Below are 19,227 nucleotides of genomic sequence, written 5' to 3' on the forward strand. Positions count from 1 at the left end.
CCTTCGCTACCCTTGTGAAATATTATAATCACATAAAATGTTATGCTGTAGGATTGTAAGTAATATGGAGCCTGCTCCTGGCATCTGTGCCTTAATCAGCTCTTTTCATTGCTTCACTGCCCATTTACGAGTCCTCAGAAGGCTTCTTTCCACATGAATAGGGGTGTGGAGTTGAATGAGCCACACCCGGAAAAGACATGCTCATTTCCAATTCCAGTTCAACAACTCACTGAAGCTGGTGTCAGGAAGCTCTCTTGACTTCCCTGTGCTCTTTTTTTTTTTTTTTTTGGCGGTACTCAGGCCTCTCACTGTTGTGGCCTCTCCCGTTGCGGAGCACAGGCTCCGGACGCGCAGGCTCAGCGGCCATGGCTCACGGGCCCAGCCGCTCCGCAGCATGTGGGATCTTGCCGGACCGGGGCACGAACTCGTGTCCCCTGCATCGGCAGGCGGACTCTCAACCACTGCACCACCAGGGAAACCCCTTGTGCTCTTATTTAATCGGCATTTCCTCAGACTCCGGAGCAATCATTTCCATCATTCAGGTATGAGACACCCAGGAAGCCCTGTTACACATGCTCAAACTTGACTCAACGGCCCATAGCAACCACTCATCCTGCTCTGAATACTACCAAGCAGAACCTTGGCACCATAAAAATAGCCCTAGTTCCCGCCTTAGACAGATAGGAGGGATGTGTCTGGGCCAAATATTGGAATCAATGAGATAATTTTTGTCCCTACCCAGTTCCCAGTGCCTATAGGCACAATGAATTCCCTGGTGTCTCCCTAAGTTTCCATACTAACTGTGATCCCAATGCAGATGCAGCATAGACTTTCCCCCACTTCCTGAAGTCAACTACTAGCTGTTTTCACCCAACTTTCTGGTGAATAAAAGAGCAATCTGTAGCATGAGCACAAAACAGCCCATTGGTAAAGTGAGGAGAACCAGGGTCCACTTGGAGCACTGACTTCTGCAGAAAATATAAAATGGGCTCACTCAGAAGTGACGAGCTGATGTCCCAGGGTTCAGGGACTAGCTCCACCCACCCCTGCCACTGCCCAGCAGAGCTGGCCTCAGATGGCCTTTGTGGGGTGCTCTCCCCAGGTCAGGCAACAAGGGGGCTGTGTGCCCCTCTTAGAGGAAGAGCCAAGCACGCACTGCTGATGTGGATGATATCACTGATAGAACCAGCGTCCTCTTGATTCAAAGCAGACGGTGTCTTCTTTACGTGGATGCTTCTGATTTTAGCAAAGGCATAAACAGGCAAAAGTCAGCCAACACAGTTGGAAGGGGAGGAAACGCCACTCCTTCGCTTGTTCATCAAGCCTAGACACGTGGGTCTTCTTTCAGGCGCTCGAATGCTCAAATGCTAAATGGACGGTACTGTGCCCTTCGGCTCCAAATCTGTGGTACAGCCCAATCATCTGGGAGCTTTTGAAAAATCCCGGTGCCCAACTCTCAGCCCATTCCAGTCACATCCAAACGGCTGGGAGAGGGAACCAGGCATCAGGAGTTTTTAAAGATCCCCAAAGTGTTCTACTGTGCAGCAGTTTGGGAACCACTAGCGAAGTGTTTATGAGCACAGTCGGCGGGGACAGATCTGGGTTTGAATCCTCACTCCACACCAGCTGTGTGCCCTTGGGCAAACTACTTAAACTTTCTGTGCCTCAACTTTCTCATTTATAAGATGTAGTATTTTATGAATAGTGCTACTATTTACCCCCCACAGTGTTTGCATGAGGATTAAATGGTGTATTGTTTGCAAAGTGCTTAGAACAGTTCCTGGTACATGCTAAGAGCCATAAAAAGTTTGTTAAAAAGAAAAATATACGTGCAAGCTCATTTCTGGTCCAGGATCTTTGCTCTTGCTTTGTCTGAACCAAACCCTCCCTGACTGTCATGGCTAATAGGCAGGCCACCTACCCTAGGGCAGGGTGCTCTATCTTAGTGCCCTTTTTTATTTTCATGGCTTTAGGTGTGTATTTATTGAATATATTTAAGTTATCTCCTTCATTAGAATGTAAACCCAGCGAGAGCATGATCTGCGCTCTCTCTAGAATAGCACCTGCGTAAATGAGTGACTGAAGGAATGTGAACACTGGGGTGAATCTGATTCCTTGGTAATGGGAAGAACAGGCATTGAGAGAAAGAAATCCAGGATTTGGGACAGACAGTCACCCTCCCACAGGCCACCAAACATTCATGATTCAGATACGACCTTGGGGTTTATTGTGGGTGAAACACCGCCCACACACATTAGCATCTCCAATTTAACCTTGTGCAAGAGGAGACTTGCTCGTAAACAAGAGAAGTGGCCTCTCCCTGAAAATCTAGACCTGAAGAGATTGTGCACTGGTTAACTCCCCCATTTGAACTCTCTCATTTCATTTCAGCAAACAGTTCATGTCTCTTTTATTTAGTTTAAAGCTTATCTATTTTCATTTTCATAAATTGCTATCCCCTCCCAAATGAGGGTCCCCAGTTCTCACTCACTGTGTGGGTCTGAGAAGATAATCTTCAAGAGTTTTAACAGAATGAAATACATGCGGACCGTATCAAAGGTGGTGAAGATTTGTATCTTGGATAGAATGGTGCAGATGAACAAGGTGCTGTCAGTACCAGAGCCGTCTCTGTGTACCTCTGTGTAAGGATTTGACATTTCCGTTTGTGTTAATTATCCTACAGCGGTGCTCCATTTCACGGAAGATGATATATCCTAACCAGGAGCCCCAAGTCCTCCTGAGAGTGATTTGAATTAGAAAGTAACCTCCCTCTATACGTATACGTGTAAATGCATTGTGGATTCCCTCAGACTGGAGTTCCCATTCTGGCACGTTGCAGATCAGAGCTGCAAAAGTCGCCCACGATGAAGCTGAGTCCAGAGAATCTAAGTCAGCCGAAGGTCCCTGGACATGACAAGGACCCCCTGAGTGTATAATTCTATGAGATTTCACTGAAATTACTAAAATACTGATTTACAGCAATGTTTTGGGAATAGGTATGTAACAATTTGAAATTTAACTCCAATTCATCACAACGAGAGGCCCGCAGATATGAGTCCCTTCTCAGGGGGTTGTGGCATGCTTGGCTGAATGAATCAGAAGAAACTTCCCGGAGGGCCCTCAGGCTCCAGTTCAGGGTCTTCCAGACCCGTCCTCCTCCATCTCCTCCATGTGGAACAGAACACTGATCTACCTTCAGACCCAAGATCCTGAAGACCCCTGGACCCTCGGGCATCAGGGCAAGGCTCCGGGATGCTCACAGGTGGACTCTACCTAGGGCAAGCCCCTCATGAGCAACGTTCAAAAGGGGCTGCAAACCAGACTGTGTTCTGAGTAGATGCCAGGATGGCCGACAGTTGGTCAGAGAGTTGCGGTGTGAAGCTTTCTGTGAAGCAGCATTCTGCTGTGGGAGATTGCCTAGCAGATGTCAGCCAGGCAGGACCATCCTTACCTTCATTACTGTGTGCCGGAGGTCCAGGGTTTGGTCCCCAAGGGGCCACCAGCAGAAGTTGCCCTTGATCTGAAAGTTGACTCGTGGTCAGAGACTAGGCCTTGTTCTTTCAGCTGCTTTCTGCTCTGTGTATATCTTAAGGCCTTTGCCTGCATTTCCAGAATGTGTGTGCTTTGCTCACCAGGCTAAACTGTCTCACTTTGGCCCTCCTCCCTTCCCCCACCTGGCTGCTACTTGGCCTCATTCAGTCTCAGACTAAGAATACTTTGCCAAAGGAGGGATGGTGTTCTTGAGGAATTCTAGTGCTGGGGGTGGTTGGAGTTGGGCGTATCTTCAGACATCTTCCTCAAATCATCTGAAGTCCTGAACACTGTCTCTATCAAGAGGCCCCACTTGCACCGAGCAGTGCCTGTGCATGAGGCTGGCGCCAGACACTCCATCAGTGTGGCTGAAGCAGACACAAAGGAGAGGTAAGGGCCCCAGGGTGATGGGACACAGTCCCATCCATCCGATAAACAATCTGGATCTGTGCTGCTGGTTTCTCCTGCCTCAGGACCACGGGGCAGGAAGATAGGCACAGAAACCTCTTCTGCAGGCTCAGCTGGACCATAAATTCTGTTTTAAGACCCATTCCCTGCAGAGACATCACCAGCAAAAAGGCAGTAGGTGGCGGGAAGTGGTTAAATCCAACGCATTGCTTTATCATCAAGAGCAGCTGATGGAGGAAGTGCACATGAAGCTCCCCAACTGCTCTTTCTCCCTTGTTCTCCTTAGGATTATTTTATTTATAGCTGGGAACCAATAATTACCTACAGCTGCGTTTCTCAGTTGCAGGGCACTTCAGGCAACTTTTCCACCCACCAGGTTGCTCCTCGCAGAGCCTTCCCCTGAGAGGAGCCGCCAGGCCCCCTTCTCCACTGCCCTGGGGCCTCACAGCCTTTTTCTAGTCTCGAGAGGACTCAGGTTATCAGCCAGCGACCTTCGATATGGGCCCTCTCTATGACTTGTCTGTGATCCTTAGATTAATTCCTTTTTCCCAGTGCATTATCAGATGAATAGATTTGAAGACATATATAAATAGCTCCCCACAGGGTGCTTCTTAGAATTATGAGAGACCCTGAATGGTGATTAATTTAGCAGTGCTTAGGAGCTAGAGCTCCAAACAGACTCAGAATGGGATCCTACTTCACCAGTTCCTTTACTTCTCAGTTTCCTCATCTGTACAGTGTAGACAATGATAGTACCAATCCCACTGGTGCAAGGATTCATTGAATGCGTGGAAAACGTTTACTCACGTGTTTGAGCACAAGAAGTATTCAACAAATGGTAGCAATTACTAGATGGGTGGTGGTGAGGGAGGGATAAACCGGAATTACAGAATTAGAGCTGGAAGTGTCCCCAGCTGGAAGGTCACCTAGGCCAGTGCATCACAAAGTTTATGGAACATGAGAATCACCAGGAGAGCAGACTGCTGGGCTCCACCCCAAGATGACTGGATTCAGTAGGTCAAGGGTAGAGTCCATGAATTTGCATGTCTAACAGGGTCCCAGGTGATGCTTTCAGTACCAAGTAGCTAAGCGAATTCCTTTCCTGATACAAGAATCCCTAGTCCCACCCCTCCTATTCCTGTAAGATCTCTTGCAAACTCTATTGGGCGAGTCCTATGATGGTGGAAAAAAGGAAATGAATCCTTGGTGATCTATAATGAATCATGGGCTTTACATATGTTACCTTATCCTCACAATAATTTATGGAGTTATTGTTGTTTCCTTTTTTTGTTATTTTGTTTTCTTTGTTTTTTTAAGATGATGAAACTGAGGCTAAAGGTAACTTTAGGTGCCTTAGACACTTTCACACGGTAAGAAATTGAAGAGCCAGGATTTGAACCCAGTCTCTGAGACCTGAGTTCTTGTGTCAGTGATGCTCAGTTGTATCTGGGAACCATATTTAATTGTTGGGCAACTCCTAAAAGTTAGAATATGTTTTTGTTTTTATACAGAGCAGCGATCTTCCGCTGTCAATTCGCTGGTGCTGGATCTACTGGGTCTTCAGTAGAATTGGAAAGGACTTAATATCATTTGAATAAAGAGAGGACAGTCATTTACGTTACTGCAAATTTGATAATGGTTAGGTGTATAGCTCCCAACCTAGTATCCCTTAGTTCACATCTTGACTCTCCAACTTTGTAGCTGTGTGACTTTGGGCAAGCTTCTAACTTCTCTGTGCCTCCATTTTCTCAAGCCTGTAACATGGGAATAGTACTAGTACCTTCATCAGAATGTTGAGAGGAGAAAACAGTTTTATGCCTGTATATAATGACACGGAAATTTTAGCTTTTATTATTTCATCCATAAAGCCGTTACAAACTCTTTGTAAAGTCCTTTGTAGCTAAGGTCTTAAAAATTGGAGAGGCCAGATTTTTCCCCCTCCTTATGATATGACTACAGGGCAGTTAGCTTTGTCTTCTTTAAAGTCCTGGCTTGTGATGGATAAAAAGAATATCAAGAGCAATCGTATTTCATTAGCAAGAGGTCTGAGTTAGACCAACTAAGTTGTTATGTAGTTACTTTGTCTTCCTGCAGAGGTGATTCTGCTTCTTGTAGTTTAAAGTAGAAAGGTGGAGTCTTCAAGGTGCTAAAGGAGACCACTCATGCACGTCCCTGCCAGAAGCTTCCTAAAACCCCAGGAGAGCCAAAAGAGGGGAAGATAATGATACCTAATCATTAGAGGCTGGAGAACTTTTCACTGGTTTCAAAAATCATTCTTTAAGTTAAAGAAATAATATAAATGATGAGATAAAGGAACACAAATATTATTTATACCTCATCAAGATTGACTGAAGGAAAAAATAAAAGGCCTGAATTCGCCTCCCTTCCCTGTATCTTCGACCTTGGCAATGTGACTTTTCAGCCCCTCCCATCAGAGGGTGGAGTCTATTTCCTCAACTCTTGATTCTGGGCTTGGCCATGTGACTTGTTTTGGCCAAAAGGATGCAGACAGAAGCGATGTTATGACAGTACCAAGCCTGGGCCCAAGAGATCTTGCACTCTTATTGGAACTTCGCCATCACCTCATGAATAAGACCAGGCTAGCCTGCTGGAAGACGAGATACATGGCCCCCTTGCCCCAGACAAGTGAGTGAGGCTGTCCAAGACCAGCCTGCCCCTATCTCTTTTATCAAATGATTACAGACTCATGAGCAAATCCAGTCAAGATCAATCAGGTCTGGTCTAGAAAAGCAGAACGACCCAGCTGCTCAATAGACTCATGAAAAATGATAGGTTCATTGTTTTATGCCTCCAAATTTTGAGGTGTTTTTTTCCCACAGCAATAGCTAACTGATATACCCCCTTTAGTGTTGGTAGGGATAAGATAGCAACAATAACCATATTAAAAGCAATAATAGTACTACCTGTACAATTTGAACTGTAGAAAACTGTCAGTTTTCTGCCATATTTGACTTGAAAAAATAGCAATTTCATGTGGACCAACCTAATATTATTAAATACTTCACACATGTCAGGTACTATGAGAAACATTTTACATCGATTATCTCATTTAATCTTTACGATGACTCTATGAAGTATATACTACTATTTCCATTTTATCAATGAGGAAATAAAGGCTCAATAAATATCTGCTGAAGGAATGAATAAAAGAAAGGGTAGCATTTCTCAAGGTCACATGACCAGTACCCAGCGGGATGGGAATTTGAGCTTAGATTGGCTTGATTCCTCTGCTAATGTGTTTTCTACAACAGGAGGCAGATGGTAATGGCATTTATCAAGACTTCACTTGGCATCGGGCTAAGACCTTTACACGCCGTATCTTGTTTAACCATCACACATAAACCTGTGAGGTTGGTGTGATTTATGCACGGGGAAGCCAAAGCACTCCAACACTCAGTAATGTAACCAAGGTGATGTAGAAAGTAAGTTGCCAGGCCAGAATTCGAACCCAGGCAATGCTCCAGGAACTGCTGTCAACTATACGTGGCGTCTTTCAGGGAATCAAAAAAGGAGAAATGGAAAGAGAAAATGGAGTTTTTCATAAGCAGTGCCCTCATAAATGTTTTGCATCTCTGAACTTGACTTAGGTCTCCATTACACCAGCTTCATGGTAGTGAAAACACCTGGTTTTATAAAGGCTCTTCATTCCCAAGGGGGCATACGTGGTCTTCTCATCTATCTCCACATTATTACGTGTCACCTTTTGGGAAACCAGCTTAACCTCCTCATGGAGACATGGCAGGTATCTATCCTGCGAGGTCCTTGAAAAAGCCCCACAGTTCTCTACAGAAGCTGACTGCTGCAGCCTGAGATTTCCACCATCAGCATCACAGCTCTGAGTTAAGGCATTATCGCCAGAAAGCTCTTGTAAAAATGCAACTGTGTGACCTGTGAAGGTTAACATTAATTCATTTGTATTATGCAAATTTAAATTAAGGGACACAAACTTAGGGGTCAGCAGAGACCAGACACACAAAGGAAATGATGGAAGTGGCCCAGTGTAGTACAAGAGGGGATGATGGGGACTGTGGCAAATTGAGGCATGTGTGTCCATTCTAAATGAAGATGTTGGTACTAACATCAAAGCAATCGTTGCCATTGCAATAAGAGATGTTCTATTTTACAAAAGAAGGTGAAACATCTAGATATCTGTGGGTAATTTCTCCTTAAAATATTACGAGGGAAAAAATGGATCTGTGGGCCGGAATTGGTCTGCAGAAGGCCAGTTTGAAACCCTGTGCTGAGATCAATGTATCATTTCCTTAAAGCAGAGCTACCCCAGGTGTGGTTCCTACACCAGTGACATCAACATCACCTGGTAGCTGGTTAGAACAGCAAGATCTTGGGCCCTATCCCAGATGTTCTGGATCCAAATCTCAGAGTGTGACCCAGGTTTCTGGGTTTAACAAGACCTTCAGGTGACTGTTTTGTGTACCAAGATACCAGTGGCCCAGATGCATAAGTACCAGATGTGCAGGGTATTTGCAAGGAGTCAAGGGCAAGATCTGGGGCTAATCAGGAGGAAGGTCTCCAGTCCTCAAGGTCAAGGAGCGGAAAAGGGAGGACAAGCCTCAAAAGGCATTCTGGGAGCTCAGCAAACAGGACTGTCACCTGTGAGGCCCCTGGGGCCTTGCACAGCCTCTCGGTGACTCCCCCTCCAAAGCTGAGATACCGACTCTCTGGGCCTGGTACCCCTCTCCTCCCAACTCTCAGGAAAGTGACACTGTGTTATATGCAGAGCACTGTTAGGGTAAAATCTGTTCTGAAGCATGTCTCCAAAGTTGTCACTGTGCTCAACTAATTAGTCAAAGGTTTCCATCTGCCTCATGGCTCGCCACACTTTTCATATTAATTTTTTATGCAAATGTGATTCTGGGGAGGAATGATGTCAAGCAGAGTGATAGGTACCTCAGTGGAGCCAGAATAGGATACATGCAATCTCCAAAGTCTCCAGAAAGGTCGTGTGGAACTAAGCTTTTGTATTTGGACTCCTCTGAAGCTTAAAAATTAAGTAAATCATGGGAATGTCTGTGACACATATATATATATATATACAATATATATGTAAAGGAGATATTGACCTAACCTCCCCACCGTAACCTTAACTGTATAAGAGGCTGTTCACTAAAACAATCATTCAAAGCACAGTTCAATTAATTTCTCCTTTCTTCTTTGATCCCCCCTCATTATTTTGCTTAGCCATGTAATCTTATTTTATTCTTTCCCTCTTTATAATATTTGCTTCCTTCTTTTTAAAAAAGCTAAGTTATCTTTCAAGAACAAATTCCATTGTAGCAGTGACCTCGAGGATGATAAGGCAGTAGATTAAAACCCAGGAGTATCTTGAAATGCCAGGGATAATTTGAAAGAAAGGGTCAATTGTCTAATATTAATTCAGTAATAACTGGAGAGGCATTATCCTTATTGCCTCCTTCCGGGAAGAACTATCCAGTGTCTGATGAAGTTCAACGCCACTGCAGGGGAAAGTAAAGCAAAACTTGGATAGAGTCCAATTCTGACTCCAATACTGAACCCATATTCAAATTCTAGCTACAGATAAGTCTTTGTTGGGATGAAAATGAGACTCAGCGTTCTGATAATTTCCTTCCCTGTGTATCAGGTAGTTAATGCTGCATACAAAGCATGCCAACACTAAATGGCTTAAAACAACAACTAACCACTAGCTAACAACTCCCATGGTTCTGCTGATCTGGGCTGGGCTCCATCATGTGACTGTATCATGTGGTCAGCCGGTGGGTTGCCTACAGACTTACTGGTCTCAGATGGGCTCACTTTCTGTTCACCAAGCCTGCCTACAGAGCCTACCTAGCTTCTGGGGAGAGACGGTATGACAGCCATTGTTGGCGCCCTGCCCCAATTCCCTAGGATTCCTTGGGTGAGTTCCTTGTGCCCATCCCCCAGGTGAGCAGTGCTTTGTTGCTAAGGAGCGGCCCCTGTGATCCTTCTCAGAGGGTTGCCCTTGGGCTACTGGAGCTGGCAGTTGTGAGAGTTACGTCCTCGTTTTTTTTTGGCCACAACGCACAGCTTGCAGGGTCAGTTCCCTGACCAGGGATCAAACCCAGGCCCCGGCAATGAAAGTGCTGAGTCCTAACCACTGGACCGCCAGGAAATTACTGACTTGCATCCTCCTGGCCGACCTCTACCCAAGAGCATGAAAACCCAGCTCCCTTACTTCAATGGAGATAAACTCTGAGGCATCATTAATGCTCCAGAACACCCCACAGGACCAGGCTAAGGCTGGGAATTTGCTGGAAACTGCACCTTTTCTCTACTTCTTCCCAGCCCCTTCCTGCTTTCCTAACTTCCTCCTGGAAGCACTTCCTTAAGAGACCAACAGCTCATGTACCCTCATCTCAGGGGCTGTTTCCACAGAGACGGTCTAACCCAAACGTCTTACGTGGAGCACAGAGCAGCCCTGTTCATCTGTGGGATGTATATATAATTTTTTCATAAGAGTTCACATGAAGAGAAGTTTCCTAGCCAATAAGAGTTTAAAATAAAAACCACCTCATAGAGCCCGTTTATGTTGCTGAAAGGACAAATACACAAAGAGACAAAGCAACTCCTTGGATGTCACACAGACCCCGAGGACAGAGCAGACTCGGGGCTCCACACTCGGGGTTATCACACTGTCACTAACCTGGGGACTCCCACTGGATTCCCCTGAGAGTCCACAACCCAGAGAGAGGGAAGGGAAGTTGCCTGCATCCTGAGAAACGGGCTTCAGAACTGGCTCAGCCCCTGTGATCCTCTTTCCCCACCCCCTTCTCCCTTCCTTCTCCCCCTCCTCTCATCCCCATCCCTGCCCTCCCTCCTCCCATCCCACCTCCTCCCTTCGCCCTCCCTCTTCTCTCTCCAGCTCATCATCTTTATCATCCTCATCTTCCTCACCTTCTTCATGATCATCACCATCTTCTCCAAGTTCCCTTCCCCCAGAAGACTTTTCTTTCTACTAATTTCTGTTTATTGTCACAAGTAAAGATCTGTGAGCTAGTGATTTGGCTCAACGCACAAATCTGGACCGACAGTTGCGAGGTATCTGCTCCAAGGCATTTCCGTCAGCGGGAATGCCATCTTGGAGATTCACAGACACAAAACTGGAAACACAGAAGCAGCAGCCCTTCTCCACAGAGGAATTTTATTGGCATTGCAGTTCGCAGATCCGCAAGGCTTGATTTATCGAACGGGAGATCCATGTGAAAATACTGTCAAGCTTCGGGAACTAGGAAGATATTTAGATCACTCCCCTCACGTACATCATATTTATGAAAGGAAAAGGAAGTATGTGGACTGTAAATTAGAAAAAGCTGGAAGGAAAAACTCTATCCTTTCCAAACTCAGTCTTTTATGAACTTCTTTCCAAAGGGTTGAGCTCGACGGTAAATACCTTATGTTGGTCGAGTGTGCCTTACTTTCTGGCTTCCAAACAGCCCTTTGCAAAAGAGGCATCTTTCAGGGATTCCGCCTGGGCTCCCCCAGATCTGCCCACACCTATGTTTCTGCCCCTCCCCCACACTTCACCCAAGGGCAACCACCAAGTCCAACGCTTACACTAATTGAGAACTGGAGAAGTCAGAGAAATAATTGTGTCTCTCCATCTTTCTGTAGATAAAGAAACTGAGGTGCACAAAGGCAAGGGATATACAGAGAATCCAAGAAATGAACGGAGGGCCAGCCCTGGTCTGAGAGTCAAGAGTCCCAGGTCCCAGACCCAGCTCTACTAAAAGTTTCCTTTGTGACATCAGGCCAGGCATTGCACCCTTGGGGCCTCAGTGTGGTTAATCATAAAAATAGCCACAAATGTTTGTGCTTCCTGTATCCATGCTCTTTGCATGTGACTCTCCTGCATCTTCCATCAAGAAAAGGAGTCTATTTCCTGGCCCCTTAATCTGGGCTGGTCTTGTGATTTGCTTTGGCCGATAGAATGCAGCAGGATGGCAGTGCCAGGTCTGAGACTAAGCCTCAGAGCCCTTGCACACTATGGCCCCCTTTCTTGGAACCCTGCGCTGCCATTACATGCAAAAGGTCAGGCTAGCCTTTGAGAGGATAAAAGACCGCATGGAGCCCAGATAAGCCATCGCAGCAGAGCTCTTCCTAGACCAGCCAGTTCCCAGCTGAGTGGGAGCTGCCCACAAATGCATAAATTTAGCCCAAGCAGACAATGAAAACTATGCCCATCCCGAATGTGTGACCCACAGTATCATGATGGTTATTTCAAGCCACTGTCTTGGGGCGGTTTGTTATGCAGCAAGATTTAACTGACAGACTTGGTTTCTTCACCTGCACAAAAAGGGGTAGGACATAAATATCTCATTTTTTAGGTGCTTTTTGAAAGACCAAGTCTATAATAGGTTAAGACCCAGAGCTGAGCTATCCAATATGGTAGCCTCTAGCCACATGCACCAATGTAAATTTAAACTTAAGTAATTGAAATTAAACAAAAGTAAAAATTGACTGCCTTAGTCACACTATACATATTTCAGGTGTTTAACAGTCACTTGTGGCTAGTGGTCACTGAATAGACAGCACAGGTACAGAACGTTTCCATGACGACAGGACACTGCACTGGATGATGCTGGCCTGGAACCATCAAGGGAGTGGGCATCACAGTGGATCCTACAAGGACAGCCAGACCTCCTGACCAGCCCTCCCCCACCCCCCATCCCCACTGGCTCTCCCACAGCAGCCTGCTCCACCGTGAGCAGGTTCATATATCCCTGAAATTTTCACATCTATATTTTGAGGCTTCTGCTTTACCTAAAATATCTAACTCGTCAAGGAGGCTTTGGATTGACTGCACGCAAGTTCAGTATTTTGGTAAGACAGTGGGGGAATAAGGCTCTCAAGGTAGGACATTCTTCAGATAGACTGTAAGATTTCCCTCCTTCGGGGGACTGTCCTAGTTTTTATTTTAAGCATTTTTTTTTCCATGTTGATGAGGTTGATAGTTGACTTTATCTGCATTCAATCCTTAAAGAGGATTGACAATTGATTGTGTGTGTGTGTGTGTGTGTGTGTGTGTGTGTACATAGGAGGTTTCCTCCCAATTCTCTCTCCACTTTTTTCCCCTCTCCAATGCCCAGGGCTTCCTCTGACTTCAAAGAACTAGAAAAGACTCAGAGGAAAACGGATACCTGACCTAATTAAGCATATAGATTGAGATTTTCTCTCTCGGTTGATAAAAAATTCCCTTTTCTTCACAAACCTCATTCCAATTTCCTGGATAAAGGAGACTCAGAGAACCACCCTCCTGCTGTCCCTCGAAGAAGTATTGTCTCTGCAAGAAGCCCAAGGCAGGGAGGGCAGATGGGGCCCCTGAGACAGTGGAGGCACGTGGGGGCCATTAACACGATGGTTGGGGACTGCTTTGCCTGGCTTTGAATCCCAGTTCAGCCACCTCCTACCTCTGGTGGATCCTTGGTCTAATTACTTAGTCTTCCCGTGCCCCAGATACCACATTCATAAAGTGAGGACGGTAACTGTTGTTACCTGGTAAGGGTTTGATGGATGAATACAAGAGAAGCCCTGAGAATAGTTCCTGGCACAGAGCAAGAGCTGAGGGTTGCCAAAATGGACATGTCAGTGCCCCAGCCAGGTCCTCTGGGACCCAGGGCGCTGGTTCTGGGCACCCACCCTCCAGCTCTGTGAGCTTTCCTTCTAACAGCTGGCACATGAAACCTTCTTGAGAGGTGTGCCCCTAAGCTCCCGGAGCCACTCTACGTGCTCAGGCAGGCAGCCTGGGTGCCAGGTGTCACCCCAAGCAGATAGTTACTGATGGGGCAGCAGTCACAAAGCCCAGCTCCTTTGACAATGAGTGTAATTCACACTCCAGAGCTGCCCTCAGGATCAAGCTGAGGCGGGGGCTTTGCCTGTAATCACTGCCTTGCTTCTTCCCCTTTTCTGTCCAGCTTCCTCTGCTCCCAGGTTCCCCCGGAGAGTGCTTCCTCAGTAAATCATGTGCACATGAATCCTTATCTCAGGCTCTGCTTCCAGGGAACCAGACCTAGGATGGTAACTATTACAATTACTATTATTATTATGAAAACTTTTTTATTATTTCAGTCATGCCATAAAAAGTAATTTTGATTCCTAAATAAGGTGACGGTCATAATTTCTCCAAGTGGACAGCATTCAGCACTTTCCAAAGCACTTTCCTTTTCCCTTATGTCAGTCCCTTGTTAAGATCAGATGTTCCTGGGAACAAGAGATTAAATGAAAACCCCAGTCCATCTTCTATTCTCTTCCCTCCCCTGGCTCCTCCCAGCACAGCCAGGACCTCCTGTGTGATGATGCAGACACATCAGTCCATATGACTAAGCTTGATCCTCTCCCAACCCTCTTCCAAACAGCCATCTCCTGGGCCCCAGGCTGCATACATTCTAGCATGACTCACCCTTAGAAGGACAAACCATGGGGAAAGACCCCCACAGACCCTGGGTAGCAATGGTTCTGAATCTTGTCTTCTTCAAAATCCTTGGAGGGGGATCCCAAGAACTGTCAGATTAAAATACACACTCCTGAACCGCACCACCCCACACACAGTGGTCCTGATTCAGTAGGTCTTGGGTGGGACTCAGGAATTGGTACCTAACAAACAAGTAGGTGATGCTGTTGTGCAGACCCAATGGGAGGAGCGTGGGCCTGGAAGACCCCTGACTCCATGGGGAGGGTCATGGTCGGAGGGGGCGCCAGAGAGGGACTGTCTGTGAGGTGCAGCGTCCAAAACAGGGCCTGGTTGCTTGGCTCTTGGGTGGTATGTTCTCGGCCACATAAGAATGTCCACAGTCACTCCAAAACTTATGAAAGGCAGAGTCTGCAACACGGCAAGAACACACTGTATCAGTTGACTATTGCTGCTGTAACAAACTACCACCAGCTTAGCAGCAAAGCAACACCAATGTATGTCACAGTGCTGGAGGTCCCAAGTCTGAAATGCGTCTGATGGTTTTAACGTCAAAGGCTGTGTCCCTCCTGGAGGCTTGAGGGAAGAACCCACTCCTTGCCTTTTGCAGCTTCTAGAGGCTGCCCCACATTCCTTGGCTCCTGGCCATATCAGTCCAACCACTGTTCTAACATCACACCTCCTTCTCTGACTCTGACCCTCCTGCCTCCAAGTCCAGGTTTCCACTTTCTCCCTCCACACATTGCCTGGCAACCAGGTGAGCAAGCTTGGGCTGGGATGCTGGAGGATGAGAAACTGCATGGATTGGAGACCAGACGTCCCAGCCGAGGTTGCCCTGACTAGTTAGCCCCCAGATGACCTTCCAGATGCCTACAGGTGCTTCTGTGAGCCTAGACAGACTTAGGAGGAACAACACATGTTTACTGTATTAAGCCACTGCATTTTGGGGTGGTTTCTTGGGTACAGGGGCTAACAGACACCCACCCTGAGTGGAGGGACGGTGGGCAGTGTGGGTGCCTTAAACCAGGTCCAGCCTATGGTCTGTGTCTTACATGGTCACCACTCAATACATTAAGAATCTGAGGGAAATTACTTTAAATTTCAGACTTGTAGCTTATTGTGAAATATTAGAAGAGCTTGTGGAAAGGGAGCATGAGGAAGCCTTCTGGGATACTGAGGACGTTCAGGTTCTCACTCTGGGAGCTGGTTGCACTGAGTGTGTTTAGTTTGTCAAAATCCATCAGGCTGGTTTCTGCCTTCAAGGATCGTACACACTGGCTTAAACATAAGCACAGGCTACTAATGTTTGTTTGCCTTCTTATGTGGCAGCCCGTGGATAAGTTTTACTTCACAGAAATTAGAACATGTGATCAATTACTCATTCTACAAGAGAGGTGTCATAGTCCCTAATTTATAAATGAGGGACTCGAGGCTTAACGGAGTCTGGGAAACGGAACTTTGACTTCAATTGTGTTTTCCCCAATACATTATACTGCTTCCTGGATGGGAAGTAAGATGAAACACAAGAACTGTCAGGTGAGCTGCTGAGGGTTAAATGAGAGAGTAGTGTTGAAATGCTGGCGATGTTCAGAGATCACTGACTATTTCGATATTCACACTTTCCCCAGGTGACCCTACCCACTGATTCAGCTACTTCTATCTTTGCTCTGGCTGTGCCCCATCCTGGACTTCTCTGACGGCGATACTTTGGGGGCCAGAAAGGTCCAGAAAGGTTCTGTAGCCACCAAAGTGGCAAAAAAGCATCGTGTGTAAGGACTCAGTAAATCAGTAACTGTTGCGTCCCTGTTGGACTGCGTGACTGCTCTCACGTTGTTTTTTTTAAACTCCCTTTTTCCCTCTATGAAATCGTCTTGGTACAGCCTGACTGGATGAGACTACATTTGAAATATATGAAACCACGGAAAGTATAGAGCGATCTTATAAATTATTCTCACTCACTCATTCAACAAATCATAACTCAATATCTCCCCTATTCCTGGCGCTATGCCCAATTTTTCTCCGTATCTTAATTAATTTCAGGCACATTCTACTCAGGAATATTCTCAGCATCCTAACTTGGCTATAAAATCGGAGGCTTTGCATTGCCTTAGATATAAATACCAGGAGGAACAAACCACATGCAGTTAACAGCATGCAGAATCTTCAGATCTGACACCCTTCCCCGCGATTGGATTGGAGTCTTACGGAAATGGACAACCCATAGACTTCAAGGCTTCTCGTTTTAGTTAAAAGAGATACAAATTGTTTCCCCAGTGCCTCTTCTCCGCAGAGCTGCCTGGGATAAAACGCTGAGGTTGCATGAAACCATCTCCAAGCAGAAACCTGAGGCAGATGCCATTATTTTTTTCGGGTTGTTTTAATGGGCTTGCTTTGAAAAAACAGCGGTGTGTTTGTCCCGGGGTCTTTCGTATTTTACATTGGCTTCAGTAATGACTCTTTATGATGGCAGAGCAAGACCAGTTGAGAACCAGATGTTACTTAGACATTGATCAAGAGTTCCCTTTCACGTAGGTACTTAGCTTTCTCCGCTGATATGAGCCTTTGCTATCTGCTCAGCTCAGAACACTCTGTTTCCTCCACTCAAGAGTCAACACACAGTTACTGGCACCTGTCATGTGCCAGCTCTGAGTGGGGTCTGGGGATAAGGTGGTATGTAGAGGAATGGACGCAGCATGGATGGAGGTCACTGCCCTTGCCTTTGAGGATGTGTTCTGCTAAAGATGCTTCTCCACCCTTCATGTCCCTCCTTGAGGACTGCCCTGGAGGGCAGTCTGAGTCTTCTCTACCTCTATGTCTCTAGTGCCTGGCTTTTGGGGTAAGGGCAGCTGCTCAGCCCATATCAAATAAATAAATAAATGAAAATTAATTTAAAAAAAGAAAGCCATCCATATAACGATATGGAGGAAATGCTTTCCAGACACAGGAAACGCTGCCTGCAAGAAGCAAGCATTTGTTCAGTCCCTTGAGCAGGGCACCTACCCAGCACATCCAATCACATCTAGGTGATTAAGCCTGTCGAAGGTTGAGGCTCAGTTTACAGAAACCCACTTTCCCACAGATATAAGCCACATTCTCCAATACCAGCTTTATTTTAAAAATCCACCTCCATCTGCCTTTTTTTTTTTTTTTTTGCGGTACATGGGCCTCTCACTGTTGTGGCGTCTCCCGTTGCGGAGCACAGGCTCTGGACATGCAGGCCCAGCGGCCATGGCTCACGGACCCAGCCGCTCCACGGCACGTGGGATCTTCCCGGACCAGGGCACGAACCCGTGTCCCCTGCGTCGGCAGGCGGACTCTCAACCACTGCGCCACCAGGGAAGCCCATCTGCCATTTTCAAAATCTTACTTCTCAGCTAGTTCAAAACTTGGGTGGGGAGGAGGGATAATCCTTATTGGTACCCCCCTGAAAACTTACAGCAAGTGGAGAATTGGTCCAGGAACCTGGAGGAACATCAAGGGATGTAGTTGGTGGGTCACAGTAGCAAATGGAGAAGCTTAGGATGGGGGCTGGTGGACACAGTAAATGACAGATGCCTGTGTTGACCCTGAGGCTTGGTTGTATCATTCTGCAGTTGGGGCCTCAGTGCTATGATCCAGGCAGGTAACTTTAAGCCTCAGGTGCTAATCTCACAGGGCCTTCACCCGGATGGAGGCTTTGTCCATGGGTGAGTAGATTTATTCGTGGAAGCAAGGCTGTGAGCAAAAGTGAGTGCCTCAGCGAAGGTGCTGACCGATTGCTCCAAGGCACAACCTTACCGTATGCCAGGTAGACAGCAAGCATCAGCTGAAGTCAGGGCCTGAGAAGCAAATACTATCCTGGCCTCAGCAAGAAGCAGCCTCACTAAAGGCAAGGTCTGCATGGGGTGGGCTCAGGTGAATGCGGAAGATTATATACAGTTTGTTCTTTGAAAACATCCATACATCCAAGGGACACTTGGGGAAGATACTTAAATGCCTAAAGTCCAGTAACAACCCATGGACACTGTATCCGTTTTCTATTGCTTCATAACCAACCTGAAAAACCTATGGATTAAAATAGCTATTTGTTCGTTTTCATGGGTTTCTGGGTGGTTCTGTTGACGTGGGCTGGGCTGGGCTAAAATCTCAACAAGGCTTGTTTGCGTATCCACTTTCCACTAACTGGTCAGCTGGGGGTTAGCTGCTAAAGAATGGCTTTGGCTGGGATGACTTGCCATTGCTCCATGTGTATGTTCGATACCTCTGCAGGGTAGCTGGGCTTGTTCTCTCAGCAGCAGTGGGTGTTTCAGAGAGGAGTGGAAATGTCCATGCGCTGTTCAAGTCCCTGCTGTGTCCCATTTGCTACTGTCCTACCAGCGAAAGCAGATCACATGGCCAAGTTCAGAGCCAGTGTGGGCACTCAGAATAACCCAGCCATCGCCACTGACCTGCCCTCTAAGGCAATAGGACCTTTGGGGCTTTGTTGAGTTAGGAGGCGGGAGTGGGAGTGGTTACAGTGAAGAACTTGAGACAACTGAGGAGAGGCTGAGGATCGTCATCAGCAGCCTCCCACTCCAACCCCCAGCAGACTCTCTTTTAAATCAGCGTTGACCCCATATTTAAAGAATACTGCGTTGAAGGAAAGACACTGTGAGCGCACCCCGGTGCCCACGTGTCTTGGTCCAGAACTGCTTCTCCTCTCTGCCCCTGGCCAAGACCGTCATGAAATAACCAGTGACACAGAGCACAGGTCTGGGGAGGACATACCCTGGATCCTGTGCCAGTTCTGACCTAACCGACTTGGTGTCTTCAAGTTCATCTTTAAAAGGAGACAGGGGGTCTTCCCTGGTGGCGCAGTGGTTGAG

The 19,227-nt window shown here is 46.6% G+C and overlaps 1 long non-coding RNA gene across 1 annotated transcript; it reads left to right on the top strand.

Annotated features, from left to right (window-relative positions):
* The first annotated feature begins 287 nt into the window (after positions 1–287).
* LOC109550905 (uncharacterized) lies at positions 288–16,196 on the top strand. The gene is made up of 3 exons (XR_002177600.2): positions 288–542; positions 13,890–13,992; positions 16,012–16,196. It is a non-coding gene; the product is annotated as an uncharacterized lncRNA (long non-coding RNA).
* The last annotated feature ends 3,031 nt before the right edge of the window (positions 16,197–19,227 follow it).

Source organism: Tursiops truncatus, chromosome 15, assembly GCF_011762595.2.
Source record: "Tursiops truncatus isolate mTurTru1 chromosome 15, mTurTru1.mat.Y, whole genome shotgun sequence".
Classification (NCBI taxonomy): Eukaryota; Metazoa; Chordata; class Mammalia; order Artiodactyla; family Delphinidae; genus Tursiops; species Tursiops truncatus.